Source organism: Anabrus simplex, chromosome 2 (assembly GCF_040414725.1).
Source record: "Anabrus simplex isolate iqAnaSimp1 chromosome 2, ASM4041472v1, whole genome shotgun sequence".
NCBI lineage: Eukaryota > Metazoa > Arthropoda > Insecta > Orthoptera > Tettigoniidae > Anabrus > Anabrus simplex.
The window spans coordinates 301,823,866-301,834,887 of NC_090266.1; the positions used below are offsets into that span (position 1 = coordinate 301,823,866).

Genomic DNA, 11,022 nt, shown 5'->3' on the forward strand with positions numbered 1-11,022 from the left:
TTTTCCCTCGAACTCAGCGAGGGATCGCACCTCTACCGCATCAAGGGCAGTGTCCCGGAGCGTGAGACATTGGCTCGGGGATACAACTGGGGAGGATGAACAGTACCTCGCCCAGGCGGCCTCACCTGCTATGCTGAACAGGGACCTTGCGGGGGGTTGGGAAAATTGGAAGGGATAGACAAGGAAGAGGGAAGGAAGCGGCCGTAGCCTCAAGTTAGTTACCATCCCGGCATTTGCCTGGAGGAGAAGTGGGAAACCACGGAAAACCACTTCCGGGATTGCTGAGGTGCGATTTGAACTCATCGCTACTCAGTTGACCTCCCGAGGTTGAGTGGATCCCGTTCTAGCCCTCGTACCACTTTTCAAATTTCGTGGCAGAGGCGGGAATCGAACCCGGACCTCCGGGAGTGGCAGCTAATCACACTAACCACTACACCATAGAGGCGGACATTCCAAAGATTTCATTTTTTATGTCGAGTAGTTTTGTCTCGGCGATGATAAATCAGTCAGTAAGTCAGGACAAGTTATTTTGTATACAGTATATAAATTACGTGAGAAACGCGCAACGTCGCCAGGTCCCATGGTGTAATGGTTAGCACTCTGGACTTTGAATCCAGCGATCCGAGTTCAAATCTCGGTGGGACCTTAGGTTTTAATTCCACACGAAGACGACCGACGTGACGGAATGAATTATGACGACTACGGGATAGCGCGTTAGCCTGTTAGGACCATACTAGGTATTCCGCAAGTTTGTTATTTTCACAGTGCAGATAAGTATAATAAAACTTTAATTATTTAGACGTATAAGTGGGTGGTGTTAAAGTGGGTAGTGTGATTACCTGCCACCCCGTGAGGGCTGGGTTCGATTCCCGGCTCTGCCAAAACATTTGAAACGTGGTACGAAGGCTCTTAATGTCAATGGAGTAGAGGGGATTCGATTCCCACCTCAGCTGTAATCGGAGTGGTTTTCCGTGTTTGACCATTTCTCCTCCAAGTAAATGCCGGGATGGTACCTAGGCCTAACTTAAGGCCACGATCGCTTTCTTTCCCCCTCCCTGTCTATCTGTTCCGATCTCATTCCCAAAAGGCCCGGGTTCATAATATAAGATGACACCGATTGGACGAGGAACTGGTGATCCTACCCAGTTGTAACCCTGAACAAATATACCACGCTGCTGGACACTGACGTTGAGGGTGTAGAGGTTGGAACTCTCGTTGAGCTCAGGGAGAAAACCAAGCATGGCGGGCATAAGGATAAAATAAATGTAATGGTATAATTATTATCTGTCTGTGGCACACAATTACTCAATATTCTGTCTGCTGTTGTTTCATTTTAAAGTGTGATCTATTGCGTGGTCCGCCTCTGTGGTGTAGTGGTTAGTGTGATTATCTGCCACCCCCAGAGGCCCGGGTTCGATTCCCGGCTCTGCTACGAAATTTGAAAAGTGGTACGAGGGCTGGAACGGGTTCCACTGAGCCTCAGGAGGTCAGCTGAATAGAGGGTGGCTCGATTCCCGGCTCTGCTACGAAATTTGAAAAGTGGTACGAGGGCTGGAACGGGTTCCACTCAGCCTCGGGAGGTCAGCTGAATAGAGGGTGGTTCGATTCCCTCCTCATCCATCCTCGAAGGGGATTGCGTGGTTTTCCTCTTCTCCTCCAGGCAAACGCCGGGATGGTACATAACTTAAGGCCACGGCCGCTTCCTTCCCTCTTCCTTGTCTATCCCTTCCCATCGTCCCATCAACAGACAAGGACCCTGTTCAGCATTGCAATTGAGGCCGCGTGGGCGAGGTACTAGCCATTCTCCCCAGTTATATCCCACGACCCAAAGTGTCACGCTCCAGGACACGGCCCCTGAGGCGGTAGAGGTGGGATCCCTCGCTGAGTCCGAGGAAAAAACCAAACCTGGAGGGTAAACAGATTAAATAAGTAAGTACTTGACTCGTCGAGGACTCCGATCTCCATTCATAGACTACCTACACAACATTACTAGAATAATTTAACATAAATCTATTAGCCGTGATCATTTTTATAATGTACTAGCAGCTGCACGCGCGCTCCATCCACAATGTATCACGTTATTCAAGTTGCAAAGTTGCTAAATTTCGAGATAATGAAATGTTCAGAAGGGAGTATTTGACCTGCGTTCGCTTCTGCAGTGTCTTCGCGTTACTTTCTATGTTAGTTGTTATCTACGGGCAGAGGATCGTGTTGGGAATTGGGGTGTTAGCTGTTGATTAAGAATATCTGAAAAATCATTGGTTGAAATAGTATTCTGGAGATACCGAAGACGGATAAAATGGAGGTAGAAGAGGATTCTCCCTAATGTGTACAAAAGAAAAAGCAAAGTCATCTCCGTGCAGGCAATGAAGGCTCTTGGAGGAATGGAAGGTAAAGGCTTCCACTATCCACAATCTCGTCACTTGATCGGGGTAGAGTGGTTAACTCTACTCCCGGCCACCTTTGCCCCCAGGAATTAACCTAATACTCATTTCTGGTGTTGGCTGAGTGAACCTCAGGGCCATGTGCACCTCCGGAAGTGGAAATCTCATTTCGTAAATTTTACGACTTCCTGACTTGGATTCAAATTCACGTCCTTCGGGGTGAACCGAGCACGCCTTTACCACCTCGGCCAGGCAGCCCCTGGGAATGTGTGCAGGTCATTGATGATGTGCGAAGGAGTGAAAAAATACGCCCAAGACGCAGATTAGCCACGACCAACTACAATATATATCACAAGGCAATGTAAAATTCAAAATAGCGGTGGTTTAGAGCCGCCCTCGGTGTAGTTTTACTGCTTTTTTCAGATTAGAGGAAAGCGTTGCTATATAAGATAATAATGTTCACGGTATCCGAAAAATAATTATATTTCACATAAACGGCGTTTCTGAAATTAAAACCGAGAAATTTTATTACATTACCTTCTAAAATGGGTATTAAGAACATAAATAGACGTTCGACCTTCGTCAATAATCCTAAAACAAGCAATGTTGAAAATCACTAACTTTAACGCATTGATCAGTAAATCGTGACATGTAGCCTAAAATAAATTAATAAAACACAGAACACTAATAACAGGACGTTGAAATGCCATTCTCAGTCACAGTCATAGTCACAAACTTAAAATATGCACATAAAAAATTATGTTTAGAAATATCGGCCCACATTCAATGACAACATATAACAATAACTGAGAAAACTATTCGTGAGCTGTTACGTAACTTTCTGAAAAGGATCATTTGTTGCTAGATTTCATTGTTTCTCATTCCTGTGCCTTTACTCCTGAGAGTTCACATGTACTAGCCCGATTACCTCCCTTCACGTTTTGGTCCAGGATTTCTTAGAAAATGAGGTATACAGTATGGTACTGCATTAGAGTCCAGAGTGTTTACGATTACACAATGGAACCCACACCCGCACTGCGTTCAACATGTGACACAAAATATGGAGCAATGTCTGAAGTTTAATTTAGACCTGTGTGAATGCTGCCAACATGTAGCGATCGTCACCATCTCAAGTCATATTTCTCATGTTGAGCATGTATTGGTGTCCGCCTCTGTGGTGTAGTGGTTAGTGTGATTAGCTGCCACCCCCGGAGGCCCGGGTTCGATTCCCTGCTCTGCCACGAAATTTGAAAAGTGGTACGAGGGCTGGAACGTGGTACACTCAGCCACTGAGTAGAGGTGGGTTCGATTCCCACCTCAGCCATCCTGGCAGTGGTTTTCCGCGGTTTCCCAATTCTCCTCCAGGAAAATGCCCGGATGGTTCCTAACTTAAGGCCACGGCCGCTTCCTTCCCTCTTCCTTGGCTATCACTTCGAAAATAATAAGGTGCATTGTATTGGCATATCAGAAAGCTGGTTACGTGGAGATTTGCCGTCATGTGCTGTATATCTCGACGGATACTCGCTCTTACGACATGACCGTACTGACAGACGAGGTGGTGGAGTAGCCTTTGACTACAGGAATGATTTAAAATGCAAGATTATCTGCACCCCAGACCCAAGCCTTCCCCTGCGACCTGAGTATATGTTTGTTGAACTCGACTGTAATAAGAAAATATTAATAGGAATTGTATATAAACCGCCTAATATTAGACAAATGGGGGAATTCGAAGCAGCTTTATCTCGGTCTACGAAGATGTCGTAGTCATGGGGGATTTTAATACTGACTTGTTAAAACAAACTAGTGAATCGGATAAGTTGTGTCACATATTCCATGCTCTGAACATGGAAATCCTACCACTTAACGCTACGAATCACGTCTACTAGCCTGACCACTCGACTCACACTTTAATTGACCTTATAATTTCAAATCAACCCCAGAAAGTCATTAAGCACGGACAGATCGCAGCTCCCGGGATTTCAACTCAAGACTTATTGTACTTATGTTACTCTATCCGAGGACCGAAGTATAAAGCACGCTACGTTATTTTAAGAGACATAAAACATATCGTATTAGATGACCTACGTAATGACACATATAACTTACCGTGGGATGACATACGTAATTTTCATGACATTGACTCAAAAGTCAACAGATTCAACTCACTAGTGCTGAACTTGTATGACAAACATGCTCCGGAGAGGCAGGTAAGATTTACCCGCCCCCCTTCTCCCTGGCTGACGACCGAGATAAGATCTGTTATGGCCAGCCGTGACCGTTGATACAGACAATTCAGACGAACACGTGACAAAGATGACTTTGAGCAATACAGGATACTTAGAAACAAAGTTAAACAGCTAATTAGAAACAGTAAATGCCACTAACTTCAACAGTTAGCGGGAAATAATAATTTAAACCAAACCTGGAAGAAGTTACGATCTTTGGGCATAGGCAAAGCCGTAGAAGAGCACATTCCCACCATATCTAGAGATATTAAATGATTACTTTTCTCAGCCTAAAGTCGGACCAGTTCCATTACCGGCTAATCCCACAAACTTAGCACGCTGTTCCGAGCGCGACCAGTTCTCTTTCCACACCGTTAGCGCAAATGATGTTAAACGTGTGCTGTACTCTATCACTTGCGATCCGACAGGACCCTTGACCCTTTTCAATCCGGCTTTAAAAAAGGACATAGTACCGCGACAGCATTACTGCGAGTTACGGACGACATCAGACAAGCGATAGACCAACGATATGTGACTGTAACAACACTACTAGACCTAAGCAGCGCCTTTGACACATTTAGCCCTGGGTTACTACTGCTGAAACTCAGTAGTCTGAACTTTAATATGACATCTCTTAAATTTTTTAGCTCCTACCTCACTGACCGCCGGCAACGAATATCAGTAGGAACAATGTACTCAGGATGGCACAACAAATCAATAGGTGTCCCGCAGGGGTCGGTTTTGGGCCCACTTTTATTTGTTGTTAGTGTGAACGACATAGGGGACGCATTGAAATATAGCAAGTACCATATCTATGCAGATGATCTTCAGATTTATTATCACTCATATCCACAAGACATAGATGTAGCCATTGACAGAGTAAATTTTGACTTACGACGACTGAATGACTATGCGAAAAATAAGCTTGTTAATAAATCCTAACAAAACTCAGGCTATTATATTTGGTACCAAAATAAACCTCAACTTATTAAAAAGTAGACATGTACCCCCAATTATTTTAAATAATATTGTCGTGCCCTATTGTACGTCAGTAAGAAACTTAGGCGTTATAATGACTGAGACACTAAATTGGACTGAACAAGTAACAAATACATGCTGTAAAGTGCAGAAATCCCTTTTACCTCTCAAACGCTACTCTACTATATTTCCAAAAAATCTTAAAATACAACTGGTAAAATTCCTAATCTTACCAATTCTAGACTACTGCGACACTGTACTTACGGACATATCTCAAGACGGTAACAAGATGCTTGAACGGAGTTTAAACACCTGTATTCGATTCATATTTAAGCTGCGATATGGTTCTCACATTTCACCTTATTACAGGGAGTTGTCATGGCTTCGTGTTCATGAGCGTCGCAGTCTCCACATGTTGTCTCTTCTGCATGGAGTTCTAAACACAGGTGTACCGAATTATCTCTCTTCAAAATTTAATTACCTATCCTCCTATCATAACCACAATACACGATCTGGCTCCTGTTTAACAATATCTCTCAGTCACTCCAGGACCTACAACCGCTCCTTTGTAGTCACTGCCGCAAGGCTGTGGAATACCCTACCTGCTACCATTAGGAATTTGCGTTCTCGTAGGAGATTTAAGATGGATTGCCGAAATCACTTTCTGAATACCTCTAGCTGACTTTTCGATGTGTGTAGTGTGAATGAGTGCGTGAATGAGCACATTTTCATAAAAATTTGAAATATATTTGCTAGTTATAGGTTTTCTTCTGTGTTTCCGTCTCTTATTATCACTATTGTTAGTTTTATATTTATTATCATGTACATTTAGATTGTCGTGTTGTACATTCTATAATCGTTTTTTATTACAATCTCCAAATTTTCTATTAGTACCACATTATTTTAAAAAAATTTGTTGTATTTAAATATTATATGTACGTTAATTATTTTAAATCTTGTGGTTAAGTGTAAGAGAGGGCCTTGAGCCTTAACTTTGCCACGAATAAAGAAGAATTACTTACTTACTTACTTACTTACTTACTTACTTACTTACTTACTTACTTACTTACTCCCAATCTTCCCATCCCCACGCAAGTCCCCTGTTCAGCATAGCAGGTGAGGCCGCCTGGGTGAGATACTGGTTATCCTCCCCAGTTGTATCCACATCCCAGAGTCTGAAGCTTCAGGACACTGCCCCTGAGGCGGTAGAGGTGGGATCCCTCGCTGAGTCCAAGGGAGAAACCGAACCTGGAGGTTAAACAGGTAAAGAAGAACAAGAAGATCATGTATTGGTAAATTTAACACCTTCATTATAAAACATAATACGAGCATACGGTTCTAAATTTCTATTGTTATTATCATTAATAATATTATTATGATTATTCCCGCGCATGTGCTGTAGTGATTAGTGCTCTTAGCTGCCACCAACGGAAGTCCGGTATCGATTCCCGGCTGTGCCAATCAATTTGAAAAGGGGTACGAGTGCCGGAACGGTGTCAACTCAGCCTTGAGAGTTCAATTAAGTAGAGGCGGATTTGTTTTCCACCTCAGCATCCTCGAAATGGCTCCCGCAGCTTCCCATTTTTTACAAACAAATGCTGTGAGGCTACCTAATTTAATACCACGGGTGCTAACTTCTCTCTACCTACCTCTCCATTCCAGTCTTCTCTTACACTAAACGGCCCCTGTTCAGAATAGAAGATGAGGATGCTTGGACGAGATACTGGACCTCCTACTCAGTCGTGTCGCCGACAAAATATCTCACGCTACAAGGCACTGGGAAGTGAGCGCTTATAGGGGAAACTAAAATTTGATCACATGGCCTTCGCGCACATACCTAACATGCCTGGTAAGCATGCCCATGTTACAGAGACATACTTCTACTAGCAACTGCCCGCGGCTTCGCTCGCGTGGATATCGTAATTTGAATAAAGTAATCGTTCCTCGGCATTGTGGTAACAGATAATCTGAAAATTCCTAAAGTATAAAAACTCACCCAAAAAGTCAGTTTCATTTACCCCAGAAATTCTTTGTAAACCATGTTTGTGGTACTGCATTACCTTTGGGGCTAAGACGACCATGCGACATAGAACTTTACATGTGAGAAACAGTCTTCTCTCAAGTCAAAAAAATAAATACATGTTCCTTTATTTTTAAAGCAGATTCCAAATACCAATTTTCACTTCTGTAACATCTTCAGTTTTTAAGATATATGTAACCTCATAAAAATAATTCAACTATTTTTCACTAATTTTCACCCCTCGTTAAGTTATTTCCCCGAAAACAACAAGTTTTTGTCATAAATATATACACATAAAAATAATTCTACTTCTCCTTCACTTCTTTCCACCGCTCGCCCGCCTTAAGTGGACTTTCCGAAAGCAAAATGTTCGTGTTCCTTCATTTTGAAAGGAAATTCAAAGTACCAACTTTCACGTCTGTAACAGCTTCAGTTTTTAAGATAAAGTATCCTCATAAACATATTTCAACTCCTTATTTTCTTATTTTCAACCCCACACCCATTATGTCGATTTTCCGAAAGAAGCAAATGCGTGTTTCTTCATTTTTAAAAGAGATTCCTAATACTAAATTTCCCATCTGTAACATCTTCAGTTTTGAGATATAAGTATACATATAAAAGTAAATTCAACTCCTTTTCACCCCCTTTCCCACCCGCTAAGTTAATAATAATAATAATAATAATAATAATAATAATAATAATAATAATAATAATAATAATAATAATGTTATTTGTTTTACGTCCCACAAACTACTCTTTTACGGTTTTCGGAGACGCCAAGTTGCCGGAATTTAGTCCGGCAGGAGTTCTTTTACTTGCCAGTAAATCTACCGACACGAGGCTGACGTATTTGAGCACCTTCAAATACCACCGAACTGAGCCAGGATCGAATCTGCCAAGTTGGGGTCAGAAGGCCAGCGCCTTAACCGTCTGAGCCACTCAGCCCGGCCCCGTTAAGTCCATTACCCCCTCCCCAAAGGTGCGTGTTTCTTTATTTTTAAAGAAGATTCCAAATACCAATTCTCCCGTCTTTAACATTTTTAGTTTTTGAGATATAAGTATCCTCACCCAAAGAATTCAACTAATTTCTCAATTCATTCACCCCCCCTTAAGTGGATTTTCAGAAGACAAAATAACACGTGTTTCTTTACTTTGAAAGAAGATTCCAAATACAAATGTTCATGCCTCTAACATCTTCACTTTTTGAGATATATCCTCATGCAAATAATTCAACTCCTTTTTCACCCCAACCCCTTAAGTTGGTCCCCCCTCCAATATATGCGTGTTTATTTTTAAGGTGATTCAAAATACAAACTCTCACGTGTGTGACCTTAAGTTTTTCCATAAAAATAATTAAAATTTTTCACTTCCTTTCACCCTCCCCCTTGAGTGAATTTTCTGAAAACCAAAAAAAATAGTTTCTTTATTTATAACGGAGTTTACAAATGCCAATTATCACGACTGTAACATCTTCAGTTTAGATATATTTGTATCCTCATAAAAAAGAATTAAATTCCTTCATCACCACCCCCGCATCCAAGTACATCCCTTCCCCCTAAATGCGCGTTTCTTTATTTTTACAGGAGATTCCAAATACTGATTTTCACGTCTGTAAGATCTTTTGTTTTTGAGATATAAGTATTTTCATATAAAGTATTCAACAAACTTTTCAATTAATTCACACCCTTAAGTGAATTTTCCTAAGACAAAAGATTACGTGTTTCTTTACTTGAAAGAAAATTCCAAATACAATTTTTCATGTCTTTAACATCTTCAGTTTTTGAGATATAAGTGTCCTCACGAAAATAATTCAAATCCTTTTTCAGTCCAACCCCGCCGTTTAAGTTGGTTTTCCCCAGCCAAAAAATGGGTGTTTCTTTATTTTTAAGGGAGATTTCTAATACCAATTTCCACGTCTTTAACTTTCAGTTTTGAGATATAATATTCTCCAGAAAATGAATTCAATTTTTTACTTCCTTTCACACTCCCCACTCAAGTGTATTTTCCAAAAACCAACTGTATCCGTTTCTTTAAAAGAGCTTCCAAATACAAATTATCTCGACTGTAACATCTTAAGTTTTTGAGATATATGTATCCTCGTAAAAGTAACTAATCTCCATTTTCATCTCCCGCCTACCAAGTTGATCCCCACCAAATGCATGTTTCGTTACTTTTTAAAGGAGATTCCAAATATCAGTTTTCAGGTTTGTAACACCTTTAGATTTTTTTGTATGTATATATACATTCTCATACAAATAATTCAACTAATTTTTCTATTCCTTCACATCCCCCCCCCCCTTAATGTTTTTCCCGAAAATCACAGAATACCTGTTTCCTTATTTTTAAAGGAAGTTCCAAATACCAATTTTCACGTCTGCAACATGTTAAGTTTTTGAGATATACTGTAGATACGCTAATTTTATAAATTCATCCCCTTTTTCAGTTCGCCCTAAGTAGATTTTCCGAGAAAAAAAAATATATATATACTGTATATGTTTCTTTACATTTACAGGAAATTCCAAATGCCAGTTTTGAAATATGTAATATGTTACGCGTGTGAGATAATTTGTAATTATAGTCTCTTTAAAAATTCACTTCGTTTGTCACTCCCGTTCACCCCCTATTCATCCGATTTTCCAAAAACACAAAAATACGTGTTTCTTTATTTTAAAGGAGATTCCAAATTTCAATTTTCATGTCTGTAACATCCTCAGTTTTTGAGATATAAGTCTCCTTATAAAAGGTGTTCAACACCTTTCCCCCCCCCCTTTTCAACCCCCCCCCCTTAATGGTATTTTCCGAAAACAAAAAATACGTGTTTCTTTATTTTAAAGGAGATCCAAATACCAATTTTTACGTCTGTAAAATTTTACGTTTTTGAAATATAGATAACCTCATTTTAATAATTCACCCCCTTTTCACCCCTTTAGTGACGGAATATCCAAAAATCCTCCCTTAGCGAGCACCTACATGTCCATATGAATTTATTCCCAAAATTTCTCTCTTTCTTTCTTAATCTGATTACCCTTCAGGGTTGGCTTTTCCCTCGAACTCAGCGAGGGATCGCACCTCTACCGCATCAAGGGCAGTGTCCCGGAGCGTGAGACATTGGCTCGGGGATACAACTGGGGAGGATGAACAGTACCTCACCCAGGCGGCCTCACCTGCTATGCTGAACAGGGACCTTGCGGGGGGTTGGGAAAATTGGAAGGGATAGACAAGGAAGAGGGAAGGAAGCGGCCGTAGCCTCAAGTTAGTTACCATCCCGGCATTTGCCTGGAGGAGAAGTGGGAAACCACGGAAAACCACTTCCGGGATTGCTGAGGTGCGATTTGAACTCATCGCTACTCAGTTGACCTCCCGAGGTTGAGTGGATCCCGTTCTAGCCCTCGTACCACTTTTCAAATTTCGTTGC

The 11,022-nt window shown here is 41.2% G+C and overlaps 1 non-coding gene across 1 annotated transcript; it reads left to right on the forward strand.

Moving 5' to 3' along the window:
* The first annotated feature begins 574 nt into the window (after positions 1 to 574).
* On the forward strand, positions 575 to 646 carry TRNAQ-UUG (transfer RNA glutamine (anticodon UUG)). The gene has a single exon. It is a non-coding gene; the product is annotated as a tRNA-Gln (tRNA).
* Positions 647 to 11,022: the final 10,376 nt, after the last annotated feature.